Below are 20,656 nucleotides of genomic sequence, written 5' to 3'. Positions count from 1 at the left end.
GTCAGTAGCCATGACAGGTTGGGGTAACCAGAGTCACCTATTAGCCACACACGGTGTCTCTGTAGCTGTTCCATCACATAAGGGATGCTGCTATTTCGCATGATGTACGCGTCATGCACTGACCCAGGGAATTTGGCATTTACATGGGAGATGTACTGGTCTGCCAAACAGACCACCTGGACATTCATCGAATGATAACTTTTTCTGTTCCTGTACACCTGTTCACTTCCTCTGGGGGGAACCAAAGCAACATGGGTCCCATCAATGGCACCAATGATGTTGGGAATATGTCCAAGGGCATAGAAATCACCCTTCACTGTAACCAAATCCTCCACCTCAGGGAAAAACATGTAGCTCCGCATGTATTTCATCAGGGCAGACAACACTCTGGACAAAACCTTAGAAAACATAGGCTGAGACATCCCAGATGAAATGGCCACTGTTGTTTGGAATGATCCACTTGCCAAAAAATGGAGTACTGACAGAACCTGCACTAGAGGGGGAATCCCTGTGGGTTGGCGGGTGGGTGATATCAGGTCTGGCTCCAGCTGGGCACACAGTTCCTGTATAGTGGCACGGTCAAGTCTGTATGTGAGTATGACATGTCGTTCTTCCATTGTCGACAGGTCCACCAGCGGTCTGTACACGGGAACAGTCCTCCATCTCCTCACAAGTCCCAGCAGACGGTGCCTGGGAAGGACAACATGGAGCACAGAGTCAATCAACCCACAGGTACGTTCACACAGCTTGCATAGTACACGATTCTCAATGCATTGAATGGCTTGTATGAGTGGCAATGCAAGGCCTAGGCCTGTGTGACGCAGTAGAAATTAAGCCATGTGGGCCTTTGAAATGGCGGCTGCCTGACCTGTGAAGTGTGACAATGGGATGTGAGCTCATTGCGATGGAGTTGCACACCGTGGTGGTAGGCGGTCGAAGACCGCGGTGCAAAGCCGCATTGGTTAACATTGAACCCTATGGGTTTCAGGAGCCAATGAGGAACTGCGCCGGCGGTCGCGGTACGCACCGCCACGGGCGTGACCGCCATTTTCTATCTGCTTAATCACTCGAGACCTGATCATCCACAGGAGAGGACCTATACTGCAAGCGCTGCTGTGACCTCGGTCTGGAAGTGACAATGGCTGCTGCGACTGGGGAAAGGGCCCCTGCCTTCACTTCAGAAGAGTTGGAGACACTCGTCGATGGGGTCCTCCCCCAGTATGCGCTACTCTACGGTCCTCCAGACCAACAGGTAAGTACACTGGGACCATGCTTAGTGGGCAATGCCTGGGTTGAGTGGGGTGAATGAACGATGGTGGAGAGGGGAGCGAATGAGGAATGCATCGCACGACAGATGAGAGCATGTGCCACATGGCAAGGTTGGGGAGGGGGGGCCACTCACATCGTCCATGCAGAAAAGTGATGATATTTCTTTTCCCACCCTGTACATGTCACAGAGGTCAGCGCCCATCAGAAGATCGACATTTGGCGTGCCATCGCCAAGGACGTCCGGGCCCTGGGGGTCCACAACAGACGGGGCACCCACTGCCGCAAGAGGTGGGAGGACATCCGCTGCGGGAGCAGAAAGACCGCGGAGGCTCTGCTGGGGATGGCCTCCCAACCTAGGAGGGGTGCCACATGGCAATTGACCCCCCTGATGTCCCGGATCCTGGCGGTGGCCTACCCCGATTTGGATGGGCGCGTGAGGACATCACAGCAGACACAAGGGGGTGAGTATCAGCAGATTCTGCTATATTAGCGCACAGTGGAGGTGTCTGGGTGGGGGAGAAGGGCTGTGGCTATCTCTAGGCCAGGGCGGTTTCTGTAGGCTAGGCCCCTCCGTAAGGCATGGCCCTGTGCCCCCACCCCCCACCTCTGTAGGGTGCTAAGTACAGCTATCCATGGCCTGGGCTCACCTATGTGTGCATTTGTCGTCCATAGACTTGTAGGCCAAGTCACAATAATTGAGTAGTGTACCCTGAGTGCGCAGCGTAGTGCAGGGGGCTTCTGTGTCTGTCCTCTCCGCCAACGGTGTCGCCAATGCATGCACTCAACATGTCTTTCTTTCTCCCCCCCCTTTTTTTTGGTCTTCCTGTTCATGTGTGCATTAGCATCATCAGGCGGAGGAGAAGTGGCATCGGCGCACGAGGGAGCTGCATCTCACATGGCCCCGGAGGGCCATGCAACCGACTCCGAGTTCACCAGTGAGACGGAGGGCGAGGGGAGCTCCACAACGGGGACCCGTGGAGACGTCAGCGACACAGACACGTCCTCGGAAGGGAGCTCCCTTGTGGTGGCAGCAACATCCATGCCCACCGCAACAACAGGTACAGCCGCCACCCAGCGCACCAGCTCCGCCCTCCCAGCAGCCCCTCAGCGTTCGCCCCGTGCCCGCTCGCCCAGGAAGGCGGGCATCTCCTTCGCCCCAGGCACCTCAGGCCCTGCCCCAGTGACCCCTGCTGCCCTCAGTGCAGAGATCATTGACCTCCTCCAGACGCTCATTGTTGGGCAGTCTACCCTTTTAAATGCCATCCAGGGTGTAGAAAGGGAGGTGCACCGGAGCAATGCATACCTGGAGGGCATTCATTCGGGTCAGGCTGCCCATCAGCGATCGTTCAATGCTCTGGCCTCAGCACTGACGGCAGCCATTGTCCCTGTCTCCAGCCTCCCTCCTCCAACTCCCTCCACCCAGTCCCACTCCCCTGTTCCTCTGCCTATCCCAGCCACACCTACAGACCAGCCTGCACACACCTCAACACCCAAGGGCAGCTCATCCAGACATAAGCACCACAGATCACACAAGCATTCACCCAAGCAACATCCACATGCAGACATGCCAACAGCCACTGCCTCCTCTGTGTCCCCCTCCTCCTCGTCTCCCTCCTCCCTCCCTGTGACGTCTCCACTCACACCTGCATGCACACCACCATCAGCCAGTACGTCCATCACCAGCACACCCACCAGAACACTCCGCACACGTGCAGTCACCACCCCCACTGCCATTTACACGTCCCCTGTGTCCTCTCTCACTGTGTCTGTCACCCCCTCTTCCAAACCACACAAACGCAGGCAGCCACCCACCCAACATCCATCCACCTCACGACAGCCTCCGTCACAAGCACCTGCACCCAAAGACAGCACACTTGACTCTCCTACAACCACATCCTCTTCCTCCACTCCCATACCCACTGCACCTACCCTTCCCATTGCTCCTAAAAGCTTTTTCCTCCCCAAAATTAACCTCTTTGCATCACCTGACCCACCCCCTCCATCTCGTAAGAGTCCAAACAGCACCTCAGCCACCACAAGCCCTGCACCTACTAGGACCATAGTTCAGGGCTATTGGAGTCCACCAGCTCCTAGGGCAGGAACATCGGCCAGCAGCAAGGGGACAGCCAGCCCACCCCCTGGGAAAAGAACCAAAAAAGGGAAGGGCCGGCGCGACAGGCCTGAGACGGCTGCCCCCAAGGATACTACCCTTGCACCGTCACCTGGCACATCCACAAAGGGAGGCAAGGGCCCCAGAGATTCGGCGAAGGAGGGCAAGGGCAGCAGGGCGGACAAGTCCGGCAGCAGGCTAGCTGCCCAGGAGGGCCCCACCAGCCCCATTTCGGGTGTGACAGAGGACACCCACGGGCCCAGGACTCCAGCACAGGAGGGCCCCGCAAGCGAAAGGTCGGATGGCGACTGAACGGGAAATATTGGCCAGATCTGGTTCCCTAGGAACACAAGACAAGCACCGCTGCACAGGGCCCCGCCGTGACAAGCACCGCTGAACAGGGCCCTTCAAGACAAGCACCGCTGAACAGGGCCCCGCCGTGACAAGCACCGTTGAACAGGCCCCGCCGTGACAAGCACCGCTGAACAGGGCCCCGCCAAGACAAGCACCGCTGAACAGGGCCCTTCAAGACAAGCACCGCTGAACAGGGCCCCGCCAAGACAAGCACCGCTGAACAGGCCCCGCCGTGACAAGCACCGCTGAACAGGGCCCTTCAAGACAAGCACCGCTGAACAGGGCCCCGCCAAGACAAGCACCGCTGAACAGGGCCCTTCATCTCAAGCACCGCTCCGCTGGGCCCTTCCTGTCAAGCACCGCTCCGCTGGGCCCTCCAAGACAAGCACCGCTCCGCTGGGCACCGCCATCTCTGAACTGCTCCGCTGGGCCCTACCTGTCAAGCACCGCTCCGCTGGGGCCTTCATCTCAAGCACCGCTCCGCTGGGCCCTTCCTGTCAAGCACCGCTCCGCTGGGCCCTTCAAGACAAGCACCGCTCCGCTGGGCACCGCCATCTCGGAACTGCTCCGCTGGGCCCTTCCTGTCAAGCACCGCTCCGCTGGGCACCGCCGTCTCTGAACTGCTCCGCTGGGCCCTTCCTGTCAAGCACCGCTCCGCTGGGCCCTTCATCTCAAGCACCGCTCCGCTGGGCCCTTCCTGTCAAGCACCGCTCCGCTGGGCACTTCAAGACAAGCACCGCTCCGCTGGGCACCGCCGTCTCTGAGCTGCTCCGCTGGGCCCTTCCTGTCAAGCACCGCTCCGCTGGGCACCGCCGTCTCTGAACTGCTCCGCTGGGCCCTTCCTGTCAAGCACCGCTCCGCTGGGCACCGCCATCTCTGAACTGCTCCGCTGGGCCCTTCCTGTCAAGCACCGCTCCGCTGGGCACCGCCGTCTCTGAACTGCTCCGCTGGGCCCTTCCTGTCAAGCACCGCTCCGCTGGGCCCTTCATCTCAAGAACCGCTCCGCTGGGCCCTTACTGTCAAGCACCGCTCCGCTGGGCCCTTCAAGACAAGCACCGCTCCGCTGGGCACCGCCGTCTCTGAACTGCTCCGCTGGGCCCTTCCTGTCAAGCACCGCTCCGCTCGGCACCGCCGTCTCTGAACTGCTCCGCTGGGCCCTTCCTGTCAAGCACCGCTCCGCTGGGCCCTTCCTGTCAAGCACCGCTCCGCAGGGCCCTTCAAGACAAGCACCGCTTCGCTGGGCACCGCCGTCTCTGAACTGCTCCGCTGGGCCCTTCCTGTCAAGCACCGCTCCACTGGGCACCGCCGTCTCTGAACTGCTCCGCTGGGCCCTTCCTGTCAAGCACCCCTCCGCTGGGCACCGCCGTCTCTGAACTGCTCCGCTGGGCCCTTCCTGTCAAGCACCGCTCCGCTGGGCCCTTCCTGTCAAGCACTGCTCCGCTGGGCCCTTCAAGACGAGCACCGGTCCGCTGGGCACCGCTGTCTCTGAACTGCTCCGCTGGGCCCTTCCTGTCAAGCACCGCTCCGCTGGGCCCTTCATCTCAAGCACCGCTGGCCCATTGGCAGGGCCGGATCTGTGTTGGGAAGGGCTTCACGAAGCACTCTGGGCACCATACCTCCTCCATAACCAGTGGAGTCTGTAATCCACTTGATGGACTGTGCCTTGCACTCCCCAGGATGCAACAGTGGGCAATCCACCCACTGGAGAGACTTGAGAGACGGTGGCTTTGCACTCCCCTGGATGCAGCAGTGGGCAATCCACCCACTGGAGAGACTTGAGAGACTGTGGCTTTGCACTCCCCAGGATGCAGCAGTGGGCAATCCACCCACTGGAGAGACTTGAGAGACTGTGGCTTTGCACTCCCCAGGATGCAGCAGTGGGCAATCCACCCTCTGTAGAGACTTGAGAGACTGTGGCTTTGCACTCCCCTGGATGGTACAGTGGGCATGGAGGCCCCTTGTGGATCTGGCGTTGTGGACTCATGTGGCTGAGGTGCCCCCCCTTCCCTTCCCCCTGAGGTGCCTGTAGTTTTATTATCTGATGCCCCAGCAGTGTTCTCTCCAATGGAATCGGGTCTCGTGTGTGGGCTTTGCCCATGTGTTTATGCACATTGGCCCACGAACAATGGAAGGTAGCCCATATGTGCCGGACTTTTGAGCTATGTATATATTGTTCATGTTGTAATATATTTTTTTATATATTTAATATTTCACTTAACTTCAAATATGCTATAATATACTTAAATATTAATGATCATTTTATTTTGTCTTTGCATTCTTCCGGGGGGTTTGGGGGGTGTCACTCTGACTTGTTGCTCTGCATTGGTGTGTAGGTATTTAGGGGGGTGTGGGGGGGGTGGGTGTGTCACGTATGTGTGTGCCCGTAACCCTTTCTCCTCCCCCTCCCCTGTGTCGTAGGTGCAGTACTCACCGTTGTCGTCTGCGCCGGCGTTCGTGCTCCTGGTAGAGGAGCAGGTAGACAATAGCTGGTAGGATGTTTAATTCGGGTTCCATGCTGTCCAGATTCCTAGTGTAGTGTATAGAGGTGAGCGTTTTCCCATTCGTAGTCTGTTTCCACTGTGTTTTTATCGGCGGGGCTCCCACCCCGGAAAAGGTGGCGGATTGGTGATAGGGTGGGCGGTACATTGTCTGCCGCCTGCCTGTTGGCGGTGACCGCCGCGCTGTTTGTTTGTCGCGCCTTGGCGGTTGGAGTGTTAAAGTGGCGGTCTGTGTTGGTGGTTCCCGCCAGGGTCAGAATTCCATTTTTTTTACCTCCTGCCTGTTGGCGGGTTGGCCGCCGTTTTAACACCGACCGCCAGGGTCAGAATGACCCCCATAGGCGGTAGCAGAACACCGACTACGTTGAGTGCTGTATGGAACAATATGCAAAATCTAGAAAGAGCAACCAGGGCACTCCATGGTCAATGGGTTTGTAACGGATACTTTAATCCTTAGCGTTGCAAGGTATGAACAGAAATACAAAAATATTACAAGTCCATGAAAGCAATCGAATATACGTGAGATCAGTGATAGCCAACACGTGTTTCATCCTCACGGACTTCTTCAAGGCTGTAAACAAAGACAGATTGGAACTCTTTACAGAGAGAATTCTACACTACCAGCCGGTAGGTACATCTTCAAAGTGTTCATTTATGCATCTCCTAACATGCAACGTAGACCAGAATAGAGATACCCATTACGTTCCGAGGTATAGTCCAGAATAAAGTCACTATGTAGGACGTGCCCAAGTGCACAAGAGGAAGGTGCCTGCTCTGAAAAAACCTTTTTGCCAACATTCACAAAGGGGAAGGGGTTCCCTGGGGACCCCTTCCCTTTTGCGAATGAGTTACCACCAGTGTGACATTGGTGGTAACTGCGAATTGCTTTGCGACCGCATTCGCAGTCACAAAGCAATTCTGCATTGCGATGCGAGTCGCAAATAGGAAGGGAACCGACTCGCAAATTGTGAATGTCCATCGCAGAAGGCTGTTTGCATGGCGCAAACTGTGATTTTCCAGTTTGCACCATGCAAACGGCTTCCTACATCTGGCCCTAATTTCTTAACTTGAAATGCACCCTTGCATCCAAAAATGGACGAAAGGATGCATTTAGCACTAACAAATAGCACTGTCAAATACCAAATGCACTGCACTGCATATCCCTTGGCGCCCTAAAATACTCCATAGTAATCACTGCAGAGTATGTAGGGGTACTGGTTAGTCCAGTCCTGATAGTCTCAATTTATTGTAATTTCAGTTTTTAGGGGGTCATTACGACCCCGGCGGTCGGTGGTATAGAGGATGGTTGCACAGCAAACAGGCTGGCGGTACCTACCTCCACTATTATGACATTGGCGGTTTGGCCAAAGCCAAACCGCCAAGTCAACACACCGTCCGCCACGGCGGTAACAACTGCCAGTCTGGAGACTACAGTCTCCAGCCCATCGGCCGTCACTAGGCCACCCATGGCATTTTAATCCCACCCTCTGCCATGGTTTCCGTGGTTTCTGTACCGCCACGGAAACCATGGCAGTAGACACTATCAGTGCCAGGGAATTCCTTCCCTGGCACTGATAGGGGTCTCCCCTGCCCGCCTCCCCCTCCCCAGAGTCCTCCCCAGCCCTCCCCCTCCTCTCCCGATCCCCCTGCACATTTACACACATACACACTCATACATGCACACCCATACACACACGCATACACACATTCACCCACGCATTCACACATTCATACACACTCACAGCAAAACTCACGAACATACATTCAGGCACAAATGCAATCTCATGAAACAACATATACGTACACACACACCCACTCATGCACACACATTACGCATGCATGCACACTTTCCCACACAGTCACACACACACCCACTCATGCACACAACACCCTCCACCCCTCTCCTGTCGGAGAACCCGACTTACCTGCTTGCATTGGGTCCTCCGGCAGGAGACGGGATGCGGCGCTGCTGCCAGCAGCAGCGTCCACCAGCAAAATAACACCAGGCCATATCATGTAACATGATACGGTAGGTGGTGTTTTGCTGGCGTGCACTGTTGCTGGCAGCAGTGCCACTTTACCGCCGTCCACCGCCATGACCATAGATGGAATTCCACCAGCCTTCTGGCAGGATTCCGTCTACGGTCATAATGCCATGGACGGTTGGTAGCGAGGGTGATGGTATGTTGGTGGCCGTCGCGGTAGGTGGCATTTGCCGCCAAGGTCCTAATGAGGGCCTTAATGTTCATGTCTTGTGAGATTTCCAAAAACAATTGGAGTACCCTATTTATATTTGATGATTTAGGAGGGAACATCAAAATTGTGGTGCCAATCCAGGAGCTCCCGAAAAAAGTAATTTTTTATAAATTATTTTTTTAAATAATTAAAAAATCTTTCACATAAATAAATTAAAAAGAATTTTAAAATAAATGTGCAAACATCGACAAAAAAGAACAAGAATAATTAAAATACCTTTAAAAAAGTAATTAGAGGACCTGACCTATCATGAACCAACAATAGATACACTAGACACTCTTTCAGGTTCCATATGGAAACAGTATTCTGGTGATCTGGCCAACAGACAAACCAATAGGTCAAGGTCCATTCTCAATGTTACTTTAAACAAAATTCAAGTTAAAAAACATCCCATATTAAAAATGTCACATTCTTAGATCCAATATATCAGTAAATTTCCGAACAAAAGAAGAAATGTTTTAGCTCCATCTGTCTAGGTCTTTTCCAGAACTTTCTTTTCATATCTATGCAATGACAAAAACACTTAATTTGTCATCTTGGCATACATTTTTAAGGCAAAACAATTATGTTGCACAAAGCAATGTATTACATGCAAAATACTTGAAAGGCAAAGTGAAATAAGTGGTTTTATTTTTAATATAATTCCTTAAATGAGACAAAGGACAAGGAGTACATAGTAGGATACCAACAGGGTCCTACCAGCCAATGACCACTTCCTCCTGAACTAGACCTCATTCAACATATCTTAGGAGTTTCCATAACACTTACTCTTTACTCTTCCTTTATTGATGTTTTCTTCAATTCTTGGACCTCTAAGCTCTCCTCCTTTCCTTATTTCTTATGGCATGCAAAAAAAGCTTACCACACCCTCACCATTTTTCTAAACCACTCATACAATCCATCCTGCCAATTCGAAATGCTGATTCCCCCTATTCAGGACCAGACTGTGAAATATTGAACACCCATTCCATGCAAACTTTTCTGCATGCAATTAATATCAGTATCAATAGTAATTGTGACTGGACTTCTCAAGTTTTTCTTTAGGCCCTTCTTCTTCGAGAACACCAAAGATTACAAGGGCAAGGTTTATTTTGATCTCTTTTTCTATTGAGTCTGTTATTATCTCTAATTTAAGTTTATGTGGTTTTCTCCAGGCAACTCTCATGCCCATATAAGCCCAGATAAAACTGATGAGTTCTCCCTGTAGTTTTCTAAACCATTCTGTGTTCAACACAGAGATAGCATATAAAAGATAAAAAATAAACTTCAGGAGAATCATCATTTTATTACATTAGTTCTGCTGAGTATTGAAAGTAGAAGGTAAGCCTATAAGTGCAGCAGTTTCTTAGTTTCTAACATGAGCTTATCACAGTCTATTTGGGTCATTTTTCCCAAGTCTTTCACCACCTGGATTCCTAGATACCTGATTTCCTTCTTTTTCCACAGGATTGTCAGATGGGTCATTTCAAGTCATTTATTCAGTTTTCTGTTGGTTTACTAAATATCCAGAGACTCTCACAAAATCATTTATTATATTTAAAATACAGGGAAAAGATTGCTTAAAGTCTTGTGCATATATCATTATGTCATCTGCATAGACTGCCATTTTCTTCACCCAATTGTGATGGTGAAAAGGGGAGATCTCCTGCTTTTTTCAATACAATATTTGCTAGAGGTTTTATTTAAAGTTTGAAAATTTGGTGGGACAGAGGACACCCTTGCTATGTTCCTCTTCCTATCCTTTCCATTAATTATAACTCTTGCTGTGGGTGTTATGTAGATATCCCTAATTGGCCTGAGGAAGTTTTCTCCTAAACCGTATTGCTTAATCACTCCATATAAGACTGGCCAGCTCACCTGATCGAAAGTCTTGGCGTCATCAAAAGTCATAATAGTGAGAGGGGAGTTTTTATTTGTCACAACATCTATTGCACTAACTAGGTTGTGTATCAGCTCATATAAAAGTCTGCCTTCTTTAAAATCCTTTTGATTTTCATGCACAAACCCCCAAATTACCTTGTTAGCCTTTTTCCAATATTTGTGTGCTGATCCTAAAATCACTGTCCCACAATGATATTGGTCTAAATGAGTCACACATTTTGAATCTTTATTAGGCTGTAGAATTATTGTAATTAGGACCTCGGGTCACCAACGTGGGTTAACTTGTCCCTCCAGATATATTTCATTTAAAAGCTTTGGGGCATATTTAAAAAAAGTGGTGCTGCACCCTTTAGCGTCCCCCCTATCGACACCATGTGTGCGCCATATTTAAAATACGGTGCACTATGGTGCAAAGTAGGGGACAATAGCATAATTTTTTGTACGCTATTGATGTACTCTGCAGGAGTAGCACCAAAATGTTTGACGCTACTCCTGCAGAGTACATAGGGGCCCACTGTATTTAATGGCATGCCTCCTTTTAACGCCTGCTTTGAGCAGGCATTAAAAGTGCTGAAAAAGATTATGCAAGTAAATCTGCTAGATTTCCTTGAGCCATTTTTTTCGCCCCCCGTCCCCTAATGGGGGACACCCCTTTTGTAAACATTATGCCTGGGGCAGGCATAATGGAGCACAAAGATTTACGAAATGAATTGAAAATATGTGCAGGGATTTTGGCCTTCTAACACCACATTAGCGTAAAACAATGACACTAATGTGGCATTAGAATGGCACTATGGGCTCTTAAATATGCCCCTCAGTGAGAAACAGAGTTAGCTCATCTTTTAAGACACTGTACAGCTCATATGGAAGACAATCATTCTCTCAGTGCTTTCTCTACTGCTCTCAGTGCTTAGTTCATGGTTTAAATGCTGTTCTAAATCTGTTTACAATACACGGTGGACATCATCTTTAAGCCAATTCTTTATCTGCTCCTCTGTGGCTTTGAAATCGCTTGTACACCGAGTACAAAAAAAATTAACAACTGTCATATTTATTCCTGAATCTTCTAAGCAGCATTCCTCCTGTCTCGTTATTTACTGTTTCCTTAACTACGTTTTTGGAGCTATCTTCCAGTTTAGTAGTTTCCCACAACCATTCCCGTATTCAAAGTGCTCTAATACGCTGACTTCCAATTTTCTCTGTAACCCTTCTTCTAGGTAGTCCACCAGAGCTTTCCTTGCACCTTTGATTTTTCCAATTAGAGCTATTTGTTCCTGGACATCACTACAGTCATTCAAATCGTTTTGCAACTCCTTGATTCATAGTTCCAGTTCTCTCATTCTGTACTTATTCTCCCTTTTTTATGTGGCCCATAACTAATAATTATTCACTGGATAAAAGTTTTATAGGCACCCCATATGATATATGTGGGAACAGACTTTTCATTGATCTCAAAGAAATCTACTGTCTCCCTTTTTAGTTTGTTTGAGAATTGACAAGTTTTCTTGTAAGATCCTAGCCAAAGTGCATCTAGTTAGTGTAGAACTCCTGTCTATCAGAAGCTCTAACATCACCGCACGCTGGTCTGATAAATGCTCCGGGTGATGTACTACTGCTTTTGATTTTTTCCACAGCCTTATATTTATCAAGAGGAAATCTAATCAGGAGGCTTGGTGGTATTTTTTTATTATAGTAGTTAAAATCCTTCTTTTGCCCTGACCTCTGTCTCCAAAGGTCAACTAATCCCAAGACTTTCTATTATATGATAGGCAAACTCCCACATCTTGGGAGGATTTAACCACTAATCTAGTGGTAGACTTATCTACACTTGGATCAAGAAACCAGTTGAAGTCCCCACCCATCATTAAATGATCCCCCCCCCACTAATTGGCTATGGAGTTCCTGGAGAAGCATCGGGCCATAAGTATTTGGACCATACTAACCTACGAAACATTATCCTACTCTATGTATTTCAACATTTACTAACACCCATTTACCCCTGGAGTGAACGAAATAATTTTCCATAGATGCTTGCGCAGATGTTTTCATCAAGGTGGCCACCGCCTTAACATTGCATTGCTGATTTGTACACACCAATTGGCTAAACCATTTCTGCTTCTTATGTATTTTATCCCATTCTTCATGAATTAGATGTATTTCCTGGAGTATTATAATATCACAGTCAAATTGCTTTATCCCATTCTTCATGAATTAGATGTATTTCCTGGAGTATTATAATATCAGAGTCAAATTGCTTTAGGAATTCTAGGATTTTCCTTCTCCTACTAGGTACTCTGAGCCCATTTACATTCCATGTCAGGACCACTAAGCTGTTTTTTTTAAGTAGATCAACCATTGTGTAAAAACTTTGGCTTAACAGATTCCATAATCTGAGTGGGAACATGGCAGCTAGCAGTTATGCCAGCTGAGAGAGATTCGTCTCCCCAATGTCACAGGCAGAGAAAAATGCACAATTAGTTATTGGGAGTCAGTGGGATCTACTTGGTACCTTTTATGCCCTCACATTATAGTTGTTTCCCCTGCCTAGTCAAGTGGCAGAGCATCAGCCTGGATGTGAGGACTCCTCAAGCAGTGTGGCACTAATGCGGAGGGGCAGCAGGTAACACTCGGAGGACCATGGTTGCTGGTGGCTCGAGGACTCTGTAGAGACTGATGTGTCTCAGCCCTGATCGACTTCCGGGGTCTTGTGGGCAGCATAAGAGCTAACTGGTGACTGCATGCTGTTGTGACACCAGTAGGCTCTGTTACCAGGGAGGAGAAGCAAAGCGAAGGAGAAAAATTACATATGAGCGCCAATCGAGGTGCAAGAGCTAAAGCAGACAACCTTTCAGAGGCAGCACGGACAGCTCTTGAGGAGGCACTTAATTTGCTAGTGGCAGCAAGGAGAGTTCATTGTAAGAAGACAGCGGGCCTTAGCACAGCAAGTCCTGTGGAAGCAGACTCAGTGAAATTTAAAGGTAATAAAACAGATATATACTAAGAAGTAAGCAGATTGTGGTGGAATTGCTTCACAACATAAGGAGGGATGGTGTTAGTACACAGTAGGACAAAGCAGTAGTTACACTTTCCATTGCTGATACTTTTCTACATTATCAGGAGATTGTAAGCAGCACATCACTGGCCATGCCACCATTTGCATTACAGCAAGGTTCTAAATATAACCTGAAAGGGAGTTGAGGGACCCCAACAAAATTAGGAGGCAGAGTTAAAGTTACGCCTTCATTTAGATTCTTTTTAAGGTATAGGCCAGGCAAAACAAAAGGGCATTTCTTAACCCTAATCAGTCTGAAAAGGCTGAGCTGGTTAGTAAGTGCAGTATGGAAAACAAACAGCTCAACAGAACCTGGATGGGAGAACATGGCTAGTGCTTACAAACATGTTTCAAGTTGTTTCCCAAGAACTCTCTGTGAGATAAAGATGGGGGGTTACAAATGTTCCCTCAAGAGATGGGTTACACAGGACTGGCACATATGGAGTCTCTGTTCGTAGCACTGATGGAGGAGATCACATGTAAATTCACAATTAGAATTAGGCTAAAATACAAGGGGCATGTGATAGTCTAGAACTTAAAATAACTAATCTCACAGAGAGACTATACTCAGTGGAAATCTCCTTGGAGGTACTGAATAAGGAGGTAGATGCCAATCATAGAGAGATTCAACCACTGCATACCAGAGAAAAAGATCTCTGGGAAAAGAAATAACTCTTAGAAAATAACTCAAGAAGTAATAACTTAAAAGTCTTAAATATTCCAGTAGGAAAGGGCGAAACTTGAAAGAGTTTGTGATTAACTTGGTTAAAGAGTGCATTCCCTCGGTAGACTTAAAGGACCCTGAGGCTGATGTACAGAGAATTCTTTGAGACTAATTTAAAAGGAACCCAAACAAGGCAGTATAATAATGAAACTGGAGGCCCCCCTGCAAAGAACATGGAGTGGCTCCACTCTGGACTCACTCAGGCCACGTGCTGTGCTGAGGGTCCCCCCTGAAACTCGGGGGCACCCTGCACCGTGGGGGCTGCAGAGGCCTTTGTCCCACCACTGAAACAAGGAGAAGCCCAGGAAGATATTACTTAACTTTAAGACTTAATAACTAAAGGAGCAGATTCCTTTGGAAGCTCTGAAAGCCAGTAGGTTTTAAAATGGTCAGCTGTCCTTCCGTATCTGGTCGGAAATCTCCAGGGCGACCTAGGATACATAATGGGAATTGGGAAAATATATTCAGGATTTGAGATACCTAAATGCCACTGCTCAAATGAAGTTTGCTACAATGCTGAAGATAATAGTGAATAATAAGATGTATAATATTAAAGATCCCACTAAAGTTGTAAGTCTGATACAACAGATGAAAGCACAACATATGTAACTATAGGAGAGTCGAGGCTAAAGGGTGAAATGAATTACCCACCATGGATATTTGGAGGGTTCCTCAGGGAGGGTGGAGTATTGCAGAGGGCATACAAGTTGGCTAAGCAATAGGTATATCATATACAAAGAGAGGAGTGGGAGGAAGAAAAATATAAAAAAAGAAGTTCTCGTTTGTGACAATAGGTATGAAAATGAGAGTTCTGATGGTGCATATCTGTCAAGTCTGAAATATCCTTAACGTGAGATTAATGTTTTTGAGCAAGATAACTTGAGTTTCAGATGTGAAAATAGTCTGTGAGGTAAACCGCTGATGACTAGGGTGGGTACAGTTCTGACACCTGCTCAGTTTGACATTCCAAATGTATGTCCTTTTCCAGATGGTATTAGTTTAATACATTTTGGCAAAACTCCACCTTTGAAACAACTGCAGGGATTTTACAACCTATACAATTATGAAAAGCAGATACATCATTTGTCATGTCACGTTTCTGCCAGTTTGCCTTTGCTAGGCAAGCAGAGGTCGCATCTAAAGTAATTTTTCAGAACGTCTGACAAATGTGGACTTTCAATGTGCTGTAAACTATTTTTAATTTTGTTGGGTATTATTTTTATGCAATCCATGTGTTTTGTCTTATATCAGAAAAGCTATGTTGTAGCATGCCAAAATCCACCAACACACAAGCATGCATGATGAAAAATCATTGACAATAAGGCCCGTATTTATAATCTGTTTGCGCCGGATTTGCCTCATTTATTTTACGCAAATCCAGCGCAAACTAATTTCATATTTATATTTTGAAGCCAGACCCGTCTAGCATAAAAAATATGGAGGTAACATAATTTTAATGATGTGTGAAACCACCTTTTGTCAATGAGATGCAAGGTAGGCATTCCCGTAAAAAAAAAAAGACTCAAACATCATAGAGCCATATTTATCCAACTGGGCAAAAATGACGCACAGGTTTGAGGCGCACCCGAAAAATGATGCTAAACTAGATTTGTGTCAAAATGTAACGCCTGGATCAGGGTTGGTGTGAAAATGAGGCAAACACACCACTACTTAAGGAAAACACACACAAGCAACATCATGGACCAACAGGACAACATGGAGGTGCTACAGATGCAGCTTGCAAGGTGACGCCGAGCACAGGACCAACGGCAGCAGCCACCACTATCCCAATGCGGCCCACAAAGGCAAAGCAGAAGGCAGGAGAGGGTCTTCAGAAACAGGACAACCCTCCATGGCCTCAGGGAACAGGACTTCAGCCGGAGGTATCGACTGAACTGGCAAAACATCCAGCAGCTGCTGCGCCATATTGAGCCACAACTAACATCCGACCTGCAGACACCACACAACATACCACCAGTGACCAAGCTGCTAGCTGTCCTGCATATGTTGGCAAGTGGCTCCTTCCAGACAACGGGTGCCCTGGTCGCTGGGGTATCACAGTCCTCATTCTCAGCCTTCCTACCCAAGGTGTAAGATGCCATAATCTCCCTCACACCCCACCACATCAACTTCCACAACACCCAGCAGAAGCAGCAGGAGATCAAACAGGGCTTCTATCATATCCATGGCTTCCCACGTGCGCTCGGTGCAATTGACTGCACCCATGTCCAGATCGTCCCACCTGCAGCAACAGGGCACCTATTCAGGAACAGAAAGCACTTGCATTCCATCAATCTGCAGGCCATAGTTGACCACCAGGGATTGTTCACTAACATCTTGGCCAAGTATCCTGGGAGTGTCCATGATTCATTCATATTCCATCACAACAGGATCAATCAGTACTTCCAGAATGGACAATATGTCAATGGCCTTCTTGGCGGCAAGTCAATAAACCTAGCGATATACACACAGCACAACAACCCTGTAGGACACACAAAACATAGACCAGTACATTGACAAGTGGGCAGGATGACACTGAGGTGTGACACTGGTAGTTATTTTGTACACCCTGGGATACACAATGGTATACACACCTCTGGACAAATGATGGCTGCCATAAACATAAGCTGCCACTCTAGAGCAACAAGGGACCAAAGGCAAAGCCCACAGTGACAATGAAATGGCCTGTCCTGGAAGTACAACTTGGAAGATGAACCATTTACAATTACATTAGGCCAAATAGTCAATCCAACACCCTCCTAAGCAGTATGTAACGTGGAAGGGGTATGCAATGTGTGTTGCAGCAAGTCTAACACCATGAGACACATAGAATGATAATGCTGACTCACATGTAGGTGACACGGAAATACTGAGGCAGTCCCAACATCATACATCGCTCCTGGGATGCTGTTGCCAGGTAGCAATAAGGAAGTGGACTGTGCTATGAACACATATTGATGTGCTACTAATGCAAACTGCATGCTGCTGCACACACTGAAAGAGTCAATTGTCCATTAACATAGCATACGTACAGGGAGATGGCCCTTCCTGCACAGATACATCCACCTCCACAAAGCAGTTAGCCAGGTTACCTGGAGCAAGTCTGGTAGTGTAGGTGCACAGTTGCACAGGAGCTACTGGCAGAGGGAACAACAAAGGTTTGCCTAGAACCAAGTGACACATGGGACAATTGTGCATTGTCAGTACTGAATACCTCAGTGCTGCCAACTTATGGAGATGTGTTGTGCATTGTCACCTAGCCAAATCAAAGGGCCTCACTGTTGCATTTCATCTGCAATGACACATGTTTAAATGGATGGGATGTCTAGGCCACGTAGTGCAACCATGTTACCACCACATAGGAATCTACTGTGTCTGTGGAAGTATCATGTCCCCTCCAGTGAAAGCACACTAAAACATGTTGGACAATTCCCAACGTATGGTACATACATACTGACCAACAGTTAAGGAAAAAAATCATAGATCCCAGATCAATGAGCCAAACACAAGTTGTCAAGTCAAACAAACCACAGCAGAAAAAAACTCACAGAAGCCCAGGATCTCATACAATACCATATCACAAATGAGTCACAGACGTCACAAGATATCAACTGCCATGCTACATGACATTACTGTAGCTCACTCCTATTATCTTTTGCAGCGGATCAGAGTTACAGGATCCAGCCATGGATCATGACCCCATTCCCCAAACCAAGCACAGCAGCAGGGCATGGCTATAATGAGGCACATCGGAGGACACGCACCATTGTTGAAAGGACCTTTGGCATCCTGAAGTCCAGATTCAGGTGCCTGGACATCAAAGCAGGTAGCCTCCTATATGCCCTCCACATTGTGTGTAAAATTATACTTACCTCTGCTGTCCTGCACAACATTTGTGTGAGGAGGAACATCCCTCTATTTGAGCCAGAGCAAGAACTGCCTGTGGGGGGGGAGGATGATGCCAGGGAAAATGAGGGGGGACAGCAGAACACAGCTGCAGGAATGCACCACAGACAACAAATTGTACAAAACGTTTTCACTCAATAGTCACTCTACACACCTTGTTAAGATATATAAATAAACACCTTACTTGATCACACAATCCTGCTCTGGTTTCTTAATTCTCCATCACATGTTCCTTAGGAATGAGAGTATTACATCAGGGAACATGTTACAGAGATAATTCTGACTACTTCTGATGCAACATCACATGTGATGTGTATGATTGTACAGCAAATACCACACACATATAAAAAATACTCGTCTCTCGAATTTCACATATGAAAGACAAAATCAATGGACCACAGCATATGACTCACATCCACATTGCTAACATGGTCTACTGTAGTACATGACACACAACTATAACATCTCCAATCCCAATGTAAATCAGCGCCCCATACAGGAGGCAGTGGATGTGAAATATCAGTGAGAAAAGGAGTGTATGAACAGACCACTGACAATAGTAAGTGTGACATTTGCAATCTCTGCAAGGAGCGTGAGTGACAAGGGGTTCATCATTTGTGAAAATGGATAGAAATAATCACAACACATGGCCTGCGCAGTCCATCTCTTGAAGTAAGTCCTGCCAGTACCATGTGTTACATCTCTGCCCTCCCATCTCTAGGGGGCCTCTGTAAACTGACTCTCTGTACGTTAGGAATCATCACGAACACTCACCCAGAGTCCCTTTCTGACTCCTGTTTCCTTTCCTTTTCCATATGGCAGGCTCTAGAACTGCATTAACTTCCATGGAATGCAGGTCCCATAATGCACTGCCTGGTAGTTGGTATGACCTGTAATCTTGTGTTGATTGCTTCCTATGGGAAAAGTTTGGTTGTCCCTTTATACTGGATTCTCTCCTCCAGGACTTGTGAGAGACTGAATCTGCACACACCTTGATCTCTCTTCTGCAGCCCAGCCATGTGACTCTGCCCTGGCATTGCTGCTGCCTTGAACTGCTTATAAGCTGCCATTCCCTGAAGCTCCTCGTCGTGCATTGGAGTACAAATCATTTGTGCTCCAGACCCCTTATTGGATTGTAACAAGAAAATACCAGGGCACTCCAAAAATAGTAGTCCGTGAATTTACTCCAAGTGGAGAAAGGAGTTCAATGTCCAAACAATGCATTGAGATTGGTGATGTTTTATTCATTGTAGAATAGATACATTCTGTGAACAGCCGACACGTGTTTCGTCCAAAGGACTTTTTCAAGGCTGTGGGTCATTAATTGTGAACACAAAACAGTATATCAAAATATGGTAGTTCATAAAGAATAGCCACTAGAGAAACTTTAGTTATGCAACAAATGAACAAAATGTGATATAGATGGATTTTTGAAGAGTGAGTAGATCAGAGGAAGGGGGAAGAGTGAGTCTAAAAAAAGGGGGAGAATATATTACAGGAACCATAGACTCTAGAGAAGGATGTGTGGCTGGGTAGATGTGGGAGTTATAGCAGGAAGCTAGGCACCAAAGTCCGTGAACATCAGGGTAGAGAGTGGAACTTCTCTCCGGAATCAGGAGAAAGAATGGAGAGAAAGAAGAAAAATGGATGTGAGTGGGATCAACACTAGCAAAAAGCGTGACTACGACTTGCCAATTAAATAGCACAATTTAATCATTTTTAGATTCATCGTAAGCCAAGGTGAGACAGAGAGAATAAGCACCAGGTCCCAGTGATCCAAGTAAAGTGAGTCATGCCTGAGAGATAAGCAGGTGGCATACCCGAGATATAAGTAAAAGTACTTTGAAGTGGAAGGATGGTAGGTGGTCCTTAGGTCCAACGAAGTTCAATTGGTAATATGGTATGTGGTTGACCATGTAGTTATGGTGATAACGTTAGTGCAGAATGGTGGATCCTTTGGCATCACAGTATTTTAGACTGGTTGAAGAAACGGGGCCATGATAAGTCCAGTGAAAGCTGTAACATATATGGATAATAATGAAGGCCAATTGTAGGAGGACTGAGTATTAATGTTAAGGGTATAATGAACTCTTAGGTGACGTTACGTATGTGTGAGAAAATACAAGTCTTGTAACTCAAAGATTGCAAGCTATCGTCGTATCACAACGATTCATATCAGCAGACCGAGAATGATCAGAATAGTATGCACAAGCATTGTATTCATATCAGTGTGAAAGGGATTTGTAAGTTGTTGGCTCCAGTATGGCAAAATGCTGGAATTCCTAAATGTGCAGAGAATGTGGTCAAGAATTGCATGGTGTGTCTGAAATACAATCCTGGTAGGGGAACCCCAACTCCAGCTGGTCATTTTGCACCTCCAACGTATCCGTTCGAGGTTTTGCAGCTAGATTTCATCCACATGGAAAGGTGCAACAATCTGAAATACGTACTCGTTGTTGTTTGTGCTTTTTCAAGATGGGTAGAAGCATATCCCTTAAAAGACAACACTGCCTTATCCACAGCTAAAGCCCTTGTCAAAGAATTCTTCCCTAGGTTTGGAATGCCGAGAATGGTCTGGAGTGATAATGGGAGTGAATTTGTGGGTC

The sequence above is a fragment of the Pleurodeles waltl genome, chromosome 9 (genome assembly GCF_031143425.1).
Source record: "Pleurodeles waltl isolate 20211129_DDA chromosome 9, aPleWal1.hap1.20221129, whole genome shotgun sequence".
Classification (NCBI taxonomy): domain Eukaryota; kingdom Metazoa; phylum Chordata; class Amphibia; order Caudata; family Salamandridae; genus Pleurodeles; species Pleurodeles waltl.
Note: the sequence above shows the minus strand (reverse complement) of the source record.